General features: G+C 38.7%; 1 long non-coding RNA gene across 1 annotated transcript; it reads right to left on the reverse strand.

Annotated features, from left to right (window-relative positions):
* Positions 1–6,883: 6,883 nt before the first annotated feature.
* LOC142150109 (uncharacterized) lies at positions 6,884–13,304 on the reverse strand. Its single transcript, XR_012691013.1, has 4 exons — positions 13,261–13,304; positions 11,905–12,240; positions 9,187–11,393; positions 6,884–7,065 (listed from the first exon to the last, which is right to left on the reverse strand). It is a non-coding gene; the product is annotated as an uncharacterized LOC142150109 (long non-coding RNA).
* Positions 13,305–13,943: the final 639 nt, after the last annotated feature.

The raw sequence follows: 13,943 nt of genomic DNA on the forward strand, positions 1-13,943 counted from the left end.
GATTAGCAGAGCGGCAGCCCTGTAGTTGTAACAAGGATATTGGGTCCTTGTGATTAGAGGGACAGTAGGTCCTGGTGGTTAACAGGGCAGTAGGCCCTTATAGTTGGTAGTGGGTGTTAGGCCCTGGTCTAGCAGGACGCCTGGTCCCTGGGTAGCGTAGGAGACACTTGGTCCCTTGATAATTAAGGGGTTAAATTACAAAGTCCCTCTATCCGTCCTTAAGGGCACCTAAAGTCCTTAGCCCCAGAACAAGGGGGCTTAAGAGCCGGAGCTCGGGCCGCGGGTGGAGGCCTGTGGAGTGACAGAGTTCCAGTGAACCCAGACAGCCGAGGACGTGTGAGTGGGAGAATTCTGTTTGAGGAGAAGAAAGGTACGGTGCGTCCCGTAGTGGTCCCTCATGATTTGGTGAGTACATGGGGTGTTGGGGAAGGGAGTGTTCTGACAACCAAATAAACTACACGAAAATACCTACAAGTACATTATTGCGACAGCTAAATTGTAGGCGCGATGTAAACCAGACGCGAGGTATGCCTCCACATAATATACCTGCATGCATAAAATCCCTACAAATTTGAAATAACAATAGCATAAATGACTACAATAAAGGTGAACGACAATACTAAATGTCTACACAATAAATGCCTACTGAGAAATATTACCTACAAATATTAAAATCACTACAAAAAAATATCCAACAATAAATATTATCTACACTACATAAATGCCTACCAAAAACGACTCAGAAATAATAACTACAAATCCGAAAGCCCTGCTGAATAAATTCCTAAATACAATATTAACGACACAATATTAATGTCTACACAAAAAATCAATACTGAGATATAAACCCTACACATTATATTAGTACACCTGCCCAAATTGATAATCTATTGCTAAAAAAAAAACAACGAATTTACTTACGCTAAAATTTTTTGGGGGAAAACGGCAAGCCTGAAATCAATATCATTAATAGTTATGTAATTCCCTATGTACCAGATTACTACATTATATATTTGCTTTATCAGACATTACACTCTCTGTATCTTTTGTTACATATTTAGTTTATTATTGACAATCAAAGGTGTTGGGACCATAATAGTTTTAACATAACTTTGAACTGAGATGAACATATTGTTATTAATGTATGTTTTCATGTATTATCTAGCCGTGTTTGCTACTACCCTTTTCTGTCATACTCACAAAACATTATGCCAGTTAGTATGCATTTTAATAACAATAATACGTCAGCTGTTTCATTGTGTTCATAAATGGTATTTAATTAGATCTTAATCTTTTTTTCTTGGAGGAACCGTTCTAAATAACTAATATTTTATTTTAACTGCTGCAGTTTATGATGTATAATTGTCAATGTTTATATTAATTCAGATGTAAATTAAGCAAATTGATGTATTCCTTGTAATTTATATTTTTTAAACAATACATATAATTTTTTTTATTATATTCTCAACCATTCTTTAAAAGAAATTTCTCTACAGCTATATTGTGAAACATGTTATTCTAATTATTTCTTATTTTTATATTAAAATGTTGTCACTGTTTTGCACACAACCAATTATTTAAAACATAGTTCATTTTATAACGTAAGCATTGCACAGACACATTGTTTTGTATATGTATTAATTTATTGTTAATTTATTAGTATTGTCATTATTAAAAACACTTGCTCTTATGCTGTTAATGTACAATTCATGCATCAAATCCATTGATTGGGCAGGTAAATCTGTTCTTCTCAATTCTTTATCTCCACTGTGTTTTTGAAAAACAAGTATAAGAAACTGTATAGAAAATATTAACAATATTCCTAGACACACTTTAAATGTAAATCTCCTGTTTAGAGCACTTCAATCACTGTAACATCTCTAAATTTTAATCGTAACTATAAAAATATATTATATCATTACCATTGCCCTAAAACATAAGTACTTACATTTGATTAGGAAATGGAAGGCCCTATGTCATCACTCCATATATGCTAGATATATTCATGGATAGCAGTCATGGACCCCGTTTTTTGTCTTTGTATTCGTTGTCTGTATGGAATACAGATTATAATATCTATGTTCTTCTTTATTGTACATTGAATCCTATAAGAAAAACTCCTAGGGCTAGATTTACTAAGCTGCGGGTTTGAAAAAGTGGGGATGTTGCCTATAGCAACCAATCAGATTCTAGTTTTCATTTATTTAGTACATTCTACAAAATGACAGCTAGAATCTGATTGGTTGCTATAGGCAACATCCCCACTTTTTCAAACCCGCAGCTTAGTAAATCTAGCCCCTAATCTTTATCCAATCTAATATCTATCCTAATAGTGGTGATGTGTTAAAAATTGCATACAGTGTTACTTTATCCAAAAATATTATATTTTCATAGGCAAATCTAATACATATACTCACCCTGTGTTGTGGCTCATGCCCCAGGTATCAGCTCCCATGACCGCTTCAGAGGTCTTCACCTATAGGAACTGCTTTTCCCGTAGAGCTAGATGCGCTCACAGGTGCTCTGATGCCCCCAGGTCTTGTACTCTAGTAGTAGGAGCTGATACCCTGAGAACGTAGCGCTGGTGAATACGCAGAGGTGGAGTGAAACACACAGACAAACAGACTAGGGTCAATTTGTTAGCAGCCAATTAACCTACCAGTATGTTTTTGGAGTGTGGGAGGAAACCAGAGCACCCGGAGGAAACCCACGCAAATATGGGGAGAACATACAAACTCCTTACAGATAAGGCCATGCTCAGGATTTAAACTCATGACCCTAGTGCTGTAAGGCAGATGTGCTAACCACTACGCCACCATGCTGCCCACAAATATTCTTCTCCATGTGTATTGATTCATCCTATATGTAATCTTAAAGACATTTGCTGCGTTTTTTCTTCACTATAGCCAAAAAACTAAAACACACAATTTAGTATAAAAATAAGGAAAGTAAATCAGTTATTAAATACTTTTCATCCACTGTATTTTATAGATGCTTTCGATTGTTGAAATGCTCCTAGGCCTGTGGTAATTCTTATTCAGCACCCTTATCTTCATAGCATACAACATATCCATATCAGAGTTAATATAAAACTATCATTAAAAAGTGGTTTGTAATACATGGTAGCTCAGTGCTTAGACATGGCTCTAAGTGTAGACTTAAGGGCAACTCGCAGGGGAGAAGCTTGACATCCAGACTTGTTTGAAGACCACCATAGGTACTCGAATTACTACTGAAAAAACAACATTTTAAGGAAAAAAAAAATCACTTGCCTGCTCATTTTGGTAGCGCAGCGGTCAACATTGCGCTTGATCAGACATTGCTCTAAGTGCGGACTTACCTGCTTCTTTTGGGTCGTACAGTTTTCCTTCCATCGCTTTTGAATTCACGTACAACGTTTTTATAAATGGTAGGAGATCCCTCTTAAATATGTCATGCGGTCCACTGTTTCCCTCTGGCTAATGCATGTTTGTAATACAGTTTCCCATGGTTTTTGCCCTTGTTGTGGTGGTTTCCTTCGAGTGTTGGCAGTCACCTTCTGTATTTGGGCTTTTGTGGTGTTTAGTTCTTTAATGAAGTAGGTGATTAGGTTGTATACCCCAAACTACTTCTTGCCCATTATGTTGTTCCACCGTCTGAGCCAACCTTCCAATTTATTATTTGTTCGTGGGATACCCAAACTGTTATTTTCATACATCGACCACATTCTGGGGGAAAACAATGGTGCTGTTTTTGTAGATTGGTTGCGAGTTCTTTCCTGACATCTACCAAGAACATAATTTTCCTCTATATATGTCCAGTTCTGCATTTTCGGGTAAATGTCTTTCAAGTTACTCAAAGGCACCTGGGATGTCGTTTGGGGGCGAAAAGGCAAGGGCTTGCAAATGCCTCATGCAGAGTGCAAAGCCAGGGTCAGTGCCGTACAGCTGAGCTAATCCTGCTATCTGGATACTCCGGTAAAGGCTCTGACCCATGTCAAAGAACAAGCAACATTTATGCTGGCAGTATCCAATTTCGAGCTCGGTGGCATTTAATGCAGCTATCTCAAAATCGGTGAGGATATATTGCGGTGCCAGGTCGATGTCAAATTTCATGGCATAATCCTGAAGTTCTTCTAGAAACTTTTGGTAGCACTCCTGGCTTTTACTCGAAAGTAATTCATAAACTAGGGGCACAAAACATCTGGTGTCTTCATTTGTATGAACCATAGCATAGTTGGTGTAGATCTGCCTAAATAATGTTTTAAAGATGCCAACCATCACACAATATTTTTTTTCAAAATTTTCCCAAGTCCCACACAGTAAAATGCGTTTGTCTCAGCCTCTCCACCGATTGCCTGAGAGCAGATTGATTTGGCATGAACACTGTGTTTGTTGATGGCATTTCTGCTGTCAGACTTTGAATTATCTGCGCCGGGGTCTCCACTGTATTCCGTGCTCGTTCTCTGATGTTGTGTCTTGCTCTGACAATATCAGTTCCTTCTGTCCTCACTGCATGGTTATGTTCCGTATGTGAGATGACTTTGTGACTTGAGGCAAATTCGACGGTGATGGCCCATGCTCGACAGCTGCCATTCTTGAACTCGTTCCATCGCCAATAGCACCTTTCTCCATGCTGTTTGTTCTTGGTGAATAGAAATCCATAAATGTTGAGTAGATTTCCACCTTTGAGACGGCATGAGGGAAACCGATTCAGTCGCCATAATTTCTATAGAGTGATAATCCACGTCTAAAGAAATTCCTCTAATTTGCTGATATTGGTCACAAAGCTGGATATCAGCAGAATGGAAAGCAGATGTCCCAAAGGGGTATATAGCAAAATCAATTATCTATAAAAGAGTCAGGCAAAGCCAGATGTACAACACAAATTAGCAAGGTTATTCAGTAGTAATATCTGACTGTGGTCGCAAACACTTTATATAGCGAGTGAGGAGAGGTGCGACTATTTACCTGCATTACGTAATTATTTAAAATATGACAAATTATCTGATTGATAGCATAAAGTTGCAGGTGTCAGTCTGTGTGTCTCTAGTAATTTAATGTTTGTTATTCATTTAGTTTACACTTCTAACAAAGACACGGTCAATGGACACGGTCACGTGAACTTTATTACCTTGTAAATTTGGCGACAGGTTTTCAGTTTGTTAATACGTGCAGACTGTAACATGCAGAGAATTGCAGTTCTTCACAAACAATGTGTGTAATTTGTTTAATAAAAAAAATTAAGATCAGATGGCATACATGTTTGTAATATATTGGTATTCCATATATTATAAATGTACTTTCTATGAGAAACACAACTTTGTGTTTGGATTTATTATTATTATTTATAAATTGGAAAGTAGATTTCAAAACATAAAATACACATTCATTACACTCTGGTGGGTTACTGACAATGTTATGTTAATGATTTTTACTATAAATGTTATGTCCTGTGTTTTCTGTGATTTTTATACAGGTTTTTAATCGATTAATAATTTTATTTAATTTTATAATTTAAATTGAGTACTATTGCAATTAATGGCCATCCTTGGAGGGCATACTACAGAATTGATTCTGTTTAAACACACTTACGTTAATTAAACGTTTTGTTATATATTTATCATTTATATAATAATATTTCATAATAAATCTTCACCAGACTGAGATGCAATCGAAATTAAAATGACAGTAATGAAGTACGCTAGTTATTTTCATTACCAGTTTTTAACGTTAACTATAAATCTGTATTGTGTATATTCTGCTATTAGATCTTTTAAATATGTTTTTTTTATTAATGTAATTAGCAGGTCATTAATTATATTCTAAAAATCTTACTATGTAGGTGATATACTTTTGGATTCATACTCAATATTTATAAACATAATGTTGGTTAGATTCATTTATATTATAGTGCAATGACTTGGGATGGAAATTGAACAATGCAATTAGACTATGTATAGTGTTATCTCAGAAATTAAGAAAAAGCATGGTATTCGTTTGGATTAGGAATGTTAACATTCACTGCACCCACATTACATTACATTGCATGATTAATCCATGTAGTATAATCCAGGGTGTTTATTTGCACTGCCCCCTCGCTACACTTATGTATATTAATAAATCTCATATTAAAAATAACTAAGAATGAATTTAATGTACAGACAGTGTAATTTAAAAAATCAAAATTGTTTATTATAAAGACATTCCTTAGCAATATATACTAAAACCAACATTTAGCAATATAGATTATATCAACAATAATTTTTTGTTGTTTTATAATATTGTACATTGATTAATTGTTGCCTAAAACTTTCTTATGAACGTGTTAAAAAGGTTAATAAAGCTTTGTAGGATGGTGTCAAATTTCTGCCAGTGTCTTTTATTTTCAGTATGTCTTATAGATTTTCAAATGCAAGTTTGATGGCTCAAACAACACATGTGTAGGATAAATGTGTAGAGTTATTGCATATTATCTTCATTATGATATTCACTTTGTGTTGGCAAGTAGATGCTTTATTAGTTTCTTGTAGGACACTTGTTTGTTGCTGTCACTGTGAAAATGACTTTGTAACATCTGTAGAAAAGAATGAAAAAAATAAAATTAGTATATTATATAATTTTAGCTATCATTACACAAGATTATAAGACGGTGGATAAGTCTTCAACTAAGTTTTATTTAAATATACTTACATTTCTAAATGCAGATTAATTAACTTGTCTACAGTCTGTATGTTGTGAGTTGAAGAGGTTATCTTAGAATACACTTTAGTACACAGTCTTGAATTGAAGTTCCAATGTCTGTCAATTGATAGTAACTAAAAAAAAACTATACACATACTAGAAGGTAATTAAAGATGGAGACAAGACAAGAAGCATGTGAGAGACCAGATAGGGGTGAGACTGCCAAAGAAAGAAATGCAAAAAAAAAATTGAGCAAAGGAGGGATATATTTCTGTTCCCAATTGTAATTACCTGATGTAGTGCTGTGCCTCAGGTCTGTAGGTTGTTCTCTCTTCAATGATGAGACGGTTCTTATGTCTTCAATGATGCAGCACAGTTGGCGGCTGGCACAGTTACATTACAACTAGAAAGTGGCATAAAAGGCCTTTTTAGAGAATGCATGTTTTCAGTGGGAAAAGAGGCCAGATATTATTATTATTATTATCATTTATTTGTTGGGCGCCACAAGGTTTCCGCAGCACCGTACATAGTACAAACAGTAGACCATACAGGGTTAAACAGTACAGAACGATAAACACAAAGTACCAATGCTTCAGTAACTTCGGGACAGACCTATGGAGTAAGGACAGAGCAGAAGAACAGGTATGGAGACACGAGGGAAGACAGGCCCTGCTCATACGAGCTTACATCCTAAGGGAGGGTGGACAAATCAGGTACGAGAGGGAGCTGGTGATGCCAGGGGAGAGAAGAAGGGGCCAGGGGAGAGAGGGAAGGGCGAGCAGAGTAGGTGAGGGTTAAGTGGATGGCTGATAAGCTATGAGGAACAGGTGAGTTTTAAGTGCACGTTTGAAGGAGCACAGATTGGGAGTGAGACGGATGGAACGAGGGAGGTCATTCCAGTGCAGGGGGGCAGCTCGGGCAAAGTATTGGATTCTGGCTTGGGAAGTGGTAATTAGAGTGGTGGAGAGGCGACGGTCATTAGCAGAGCGCAGGGATCGGACAGGAGTGTGAATGGTGAGGAGGTTAGAGATATAGGAAGCAGTAGACTGGGAGAGAGCCTTGTAAGTAGTTATGAGGAGTTTGAAGAGGATTCTGTAGGGGATAGGGAGCCAGTGTAAGGAGGCGCAGAGAGGGGAGGCAGAGGAGGAGTGGCGTGAGAGAAAGATGAGTCTAGCAGCCGCATTGAGTACAGAGCAGAGGGGGGCGAGATGAGATAGGGGGAGGCCAGTGAGGAGAAGGTTGCAGTAGTCAAGGCGGGAGATGATGAGTGCATGGATGATGATTTTGGTGGCGTCATGTGAGAGGAAGGGTCGGATGCGGGCGATATTGCGCAGTTGAAAACGACAGGCTTTAGCAAGGGATTGGACATGGGGGGCAAAAGAGAGAGAGGATTCGAAGGTGACACCCAGGCAGCGGAGTTGGGTGACAGAGGAGATGGTGGTGTTATTAACAACGATAGAGAGGTTGTGGTGAGAAGGGAGTCTAGGGGGAGGGAAGACAATGAATTTGGTTTTAGAGATGTTAATTTTGATAAAGCGGGAAGACATCCAGGAGGAGATGGCTGAGAGGCAGTCGGAAACTCGAGAGAGGAGGGAGGAAGAGAGATCAGGAGAAGAAATGTAGAGTTGAATGTCGTCAGCGTAAAGGTGATACTGAAGACCAAAGGAGGAGATAAGGGCACCGAGGGAGGAAGTGTAGAGCGAAAAGAGTAGGGGGCAGAGGACAGAGCCCTGGGGGACACCTACCGAGAGAAGGGAGGGGGTGGAGGAAGAGCCAGACATGGAGACAGAGAAGGAGCGGTTAGCAAGGTAGGAGCAGAACCAGGCGTGGACGGAACCAGAGAGGCTGAGAGAGAGAAGAGTTTGCTGAAGGAGGGGGTGGTCCACTGTGTCAAAGGCTGCAGAGAGGTCAAGGAGGATGAGTATGGAGAAGTGACCCTTCGATTTGGCCGATAGGAGGTCATTGGTCACTTTGGCCAGGGCAGTTTCAGTAGAGTGTAGAGGGCGGTATCCAGATTGGAGAGGGTCAAGGAGGGAATTGTCTGAGAGATATCTGGTGAGGCGACAGCAGACAATTCGCTCAAGAAGTTTGGAGGCGTAGGGGAGAAGAGAGATGGGGCGATAGTTGGCGACAGAGGTGGGGTCAAGATTGGGTTTTTTGAGGATGGGAGAGATAAGAGCATGTTTAAATGAGGAGGGTACTACACCGGAGGAGAGTGATAGGTTAAAAAGGTGTGCCAGGTAGGAGCAGGCAGTGGAAGAGAGAGAGCGAAGGAGGTTAGAGGGGATGGGATCGAGAGGACAGGTGGAGGGTGGAGAGGAAAGAATAAGGGAGCGAACTTCTTCGCCTGATGTGGGGCAGAAGGAGCACCAGAGTTGATTGTTGGAGGGGGGTGGAGCGATGTGGACAGCAGGTGAGGGGATTGTCACCTGCTAGTGACAGATAGTGGTGAGACTGTCAAAGAAAGAAATGAAAAAAACATGGAGCAAGGGAGGCATATATGTCTGGTCCCAAGTGTACTTACCTGATGTGGTGCTGTGCCACAGGCCTGTAGATTGTTCTCTCTTCAATGATGAGGCAGTGCTTCTGTGCAAGTTCTATGGTGTTCACTTTCTGTTTCATCTGTTTGCGTTGCTGATTCCGAGGTTGGTACCCGAGCATGTTGGTAATGCGTTGCAGCACTCTCTTGCACATGTCTTTGCACTTGTCATTTGCGATGAGTTGCAGACTTGTGAAAACTGCGATGTGCGCTGCTGCTGCCGTCTGATGCTGTGGATTGCACATTTCATAAAAAGTGTACAAATTTGATGATATGACATTTGGAGATTCCGGAGCGCTGTAGAATGTTCTATTTGACGCATTCACTGGTTCAATAGTGTTTGGGCAGAGAGATTCTGATTTGCCAAAATTTGTCTCTGATTGTCCAGAAGTATGCGAATCACAAAGAAACAAGTGGCTTGTTCCTGTGAACTTGCATAGTCACAACCTTCTTCCTCACGTTGTGTTGGTTCAGATGAGATGTTTGGAGCTTCAGCTTCTGATGGAGGTGAGTTCACCTGTTCTGATCTTTCTTCAGTAGTGTCCGTGACCTCAATTGTAGCAGGGTCCACCTCTTCAGGTTCCATGGCGTCCGGAAACTGAACTGTGACTTGCTCAGATTCAGGTTGAGTGGCGTCATCTGCATCTATTGTTGCTGTGTGAGCTTCAGTTTCCAATGTACACACTACTTCTGTTGGATGGACTTCAATGGACACATCCTCCATATCGATCACAGTGTCCTCAGTACTTCCATGCTCAGGTACTTCCTCTACAAAAAGTCGTCTTCTTTTAGCTGATCAAAGAGACAAATGACAAATTTCAACATAGTATGTGCTACTTGTAATACCTCGCATAGATTAAAACTGAAGAACCAGAGGGTTCTTTATGTCCAATGGCTTCCCTGTTTTCTTCTGACTCATAGACAGACTCCGCAATGATCCTTGAAGTTGGCATATCTGAAATTAGAATGATTTTTAGTTTGGAGGGTGTGACATGATGGACCACCTATGCCACCCTGTCTGTTGGTGCTGGGAACCGGCTGGTCTTACTTTGCCACCGTACCCTTTTTTTCCCAATTACATCCCTCCTATCACAAAAAGAGGAGCCTGCTGCCACCACTACATCAGCACCTAGAACGGCTTCCTTCTGGGTAACTCTCGCTGCTAGGATAACCCCTTGCTGGTACACTTGGGCTGGTATACCTGACCTCTTGTCTTCAGATCAGGGTTGCTGTGGATGTTTGTCCCCTGGCAAACCCTGGCCAGAGCTGCAGGTAGCGGGCAAACAGTTGGTACTGGAATGCTGGGTCCAAACCTCAGAACAACTGGAGAACAGATTAGTTTTGGGTCTAATCTGCAGGTCACAGGAATTTACAGCAGGATAAGTACTCGTCAAAGCAGGTTCTTGAAGCAAAATTGTTTTATTAGCTCTAGTGTCCTAATAAGGACAGTTACAGCCACTTGTTCAGAGTACTAGTGACATCCAGAAAGATACCAATGGTATGATACATTGCATGCTCAAATACTCCACTTTTTATACGATTCTAATATAACTCCTGGCAGGGGGTAATGCCGCCCCATGATCCTCCCCAGCCCCAACATGTCTGAGTTATTTTTAGTATCAGGATACAATATGTTCTCCCAAACATGGATTTACATGCAATGCAAAGTTAACAATATTTACACTACTCTGTTATACGCTAAAACTTGCTGCCTGCATTATCTGAGATGCAGCCACACCAGACAGGTAGGCAGTGCCCCCCTGTTGCATATACAGGCTAAATAACGTGTTGTTTACTGAGTGATAACCAGGGCTAATTAGCATGAGTTTACCTGTTTCTAGACAGTTTCAAAAACACATCCCCTCCATTCTATTGCTAACTTGGGTATTTCCCAAATAAAGTTACAACCCCAAACAAGACCTTTCCATACAAAACACATCCCAATGTAACACGATAAGTGCATTTGCAATTATGTACATTGATGCCTGCACCACCAATTGAAATACATTTCTACAATAAATTTTTTCTACATTATCCAGCCACCAAAAAGTTATTTATAAGTGATCCTGCCACAGAGGGTATTTAATTAACAGCTTACAGGTAAATAATAAATAGGGTACAATTAACTCTTGAGGTACCAGTGGACGTCCTCCTCATGCTTTGGCTGCAGACCCTTGACTTTGATATTTTGACTATAAGAAATTAAAGAAGAAAAATAATATTATTTGGGGAAAATATAGTGAGTACTGTGTTGAAGGTTGACAAACATGCTGCGGTGAAGAGTATGCCTAAATGTACCACAATAAATAAGATTTTGTCACATTAAATGTTTTTTGAAATAATATTCACACTAAGCAATATTTTGTAAGGGAAATGAGTCAAATTGAGCTTTACATTGGTAGATTGTCAAAAGTAGGCTACATGTTCTGTATTAAGTTTCTTCAAAAGGTGGATATGGATTATATGTGTGGGTCACGCATGTTCAAGACGTACTGTAAATGTCAATGTAAAAATATCTTGAAAGTTTTGGTGTTATAATAAAATACTTTAGAAAATAAAGCTGCATGAAACTGAAACTATTAGGAAATATTACATTGTTATATGTGGTTTCAGAAATAAATATTATATATTTTAACACATTACGCTACATTATCAATGACAAAAAGTAAGTATGCTTACCACTTTAAACAATAACAAGCTTACCATGAGTCTGCAGTTTTCCTTTTGGAGTCTTCACAGGAGATATATCTTCATCCTATGTGTTCAGGTGCTCACGCAACTTCTCCAGCCATTGGTTCAAGACGATCTTGTGTCTCTTCTTACCATGGGATACTCGGGATGTCTTTGCAATCTTGGACTTGGTACTCTTCCTGCAATCATGGAACAAGTTCTTAACTCATGGAATTCTTCTTACAAGTTTCCTCCGTTCTAGGGATGCCAGCGACTGCAGAAATCGCTTTGGCGACGGATCGTCAGATCTTACTCCTCACATGATAGCTGGTCTTCATACCTTCCTTGCCAAGGATATTCTCGCAAAAACTATAAAAAAAATAAGTTATACAAAGCAATTATTAATTATGTTTTTTTTCAATATTGTAGAATTACACTTTATTGCACAACACTTAATGATTGTTACCTTGTGGATGAGCCTTTTTATTTTGGGGAGGGGGGTTTAAGTGCATGTAGTAAGATTTTTTTTAGAGTAGTAGATAGTAGTATTTACAAAGCCACATGGAAAATTAAAACACTCAAGATTCAGTTGATAGATGTGGGGAGGAATTGACACTTGACTGAACAGATTACAGATGCCAAATAGGCCTATTGTAATCAGAGTGGAAAAGCCACAAAAAACAGTCAGCACAGCTAGAATATATAAAGACCAGACTAAATAAATATGTCATCTTCAGAATTTTTTTCATTTTAATTAGTTTCAATAAAAAGCCATTAACATTTTAAACCCCCCAAAATGTAAATATATTTATATATATATATATATATATATATATATATATATATATATATATATATATATATATATATATATATAACATTTGCATTTAATGTTTAACTATGGTGACATAAAAAAACTATGTTTTACAACAAATTATAAAAAAAAATTACAGAAATAAAAAAATAATAGGCTACTTTTGGAATGTTTGGTTTTTAAAATGTGTTAGGGTAGTATATGATAGGAGTCTAAATAGAAGTGAAAAATATAGGCAGTGAAATAATATTATTTACGGATTAGTTGGGTATGGCTCAAAAGCCAGCCCTTTCTACATGTAAGCCCCTATACCTGGGAGGTGAGTGCATCAGATTGTAACTTCATTTTAATGTTGTTTAAAATATTGAAATATAATTTGTATACCAGTGTACATGTATAGTAAAGTTTAATTAAAGTAAACATGTGAGCATTAATACCGAGGTAACTTATATTGTAGATTTTTCTAGGAATTTTTTAATATTAAGCCTGACTATTTATATGAACATTGACAATGGTGTGGGTGGGGGTGGGTTGGGGGGTGTTAAGGGAAATAAAGAAAAATATCTCTTTCCTACCCGGCAAACCAAAACTTTTTCAGTATCGCTAAACCGGGATCTGTTGATGGAGCTGGAATTGATTTGGGATTCAGGACCCGGCTTCCTCCTCACTGGAGTCTTGAAGTCGTCGATCTTCCTCGGACTTCTCCTGTGAAGAAACACACCTAGAAATTCTATAGAATAAAAAATTAGTTTTGCTTTGAAAAAAGCAGTTTTTGCTCTGGAATGCGGTCTCGAATGAACCGCTATACAAACAGATACTCTGCAGCACTGGAACACCATTTCAGGAACCTGGAACGGGGTCAGCAAAGCTAGATCTGCCACAACAACCAGCAAGCTCATCATAATCTGGGGAGGGACTGGTTCTATGTAGCTGAAAACTAGTGTAGTGTGGAGTAGCAGTCTTCTATCATGATACCAATTAAATGGGTCGGGGTAATAATATAGAAAGTTATCTTAAGTCCTAGTATTATGGTAATAATACCATCTTTACAAATGGAGCCTTTCTGTAATAATGGGCTTCTTATATTAGCATAAATTATTATGCGGCCCAATTTCAATTGCCTGTGAGGATATTATGTGTATGTGGGAGAAAATGCACTATACACAGAAAACGCTTGTCTGGATAGATTGTGTAATATATAGGACAATATCATTTACAAGTATCTCTATGCCCTTTGGTTTACTGTTATCACTGTCCT

This window comes from Mixophyes fleayi, chromosome 4 (genome assembly GCF_038048845.1).
Source record: "Mixophyes fleayi isolate aMixFle1 chromosome 4, aMixFle1.hap1, whole genome shotgun sequence".
NCBI lineage: Eukaryota > Metazoa > Chordata > Amphibia > Anura > Limnodynastidae > Mixophyes > Mixophyes fleayi.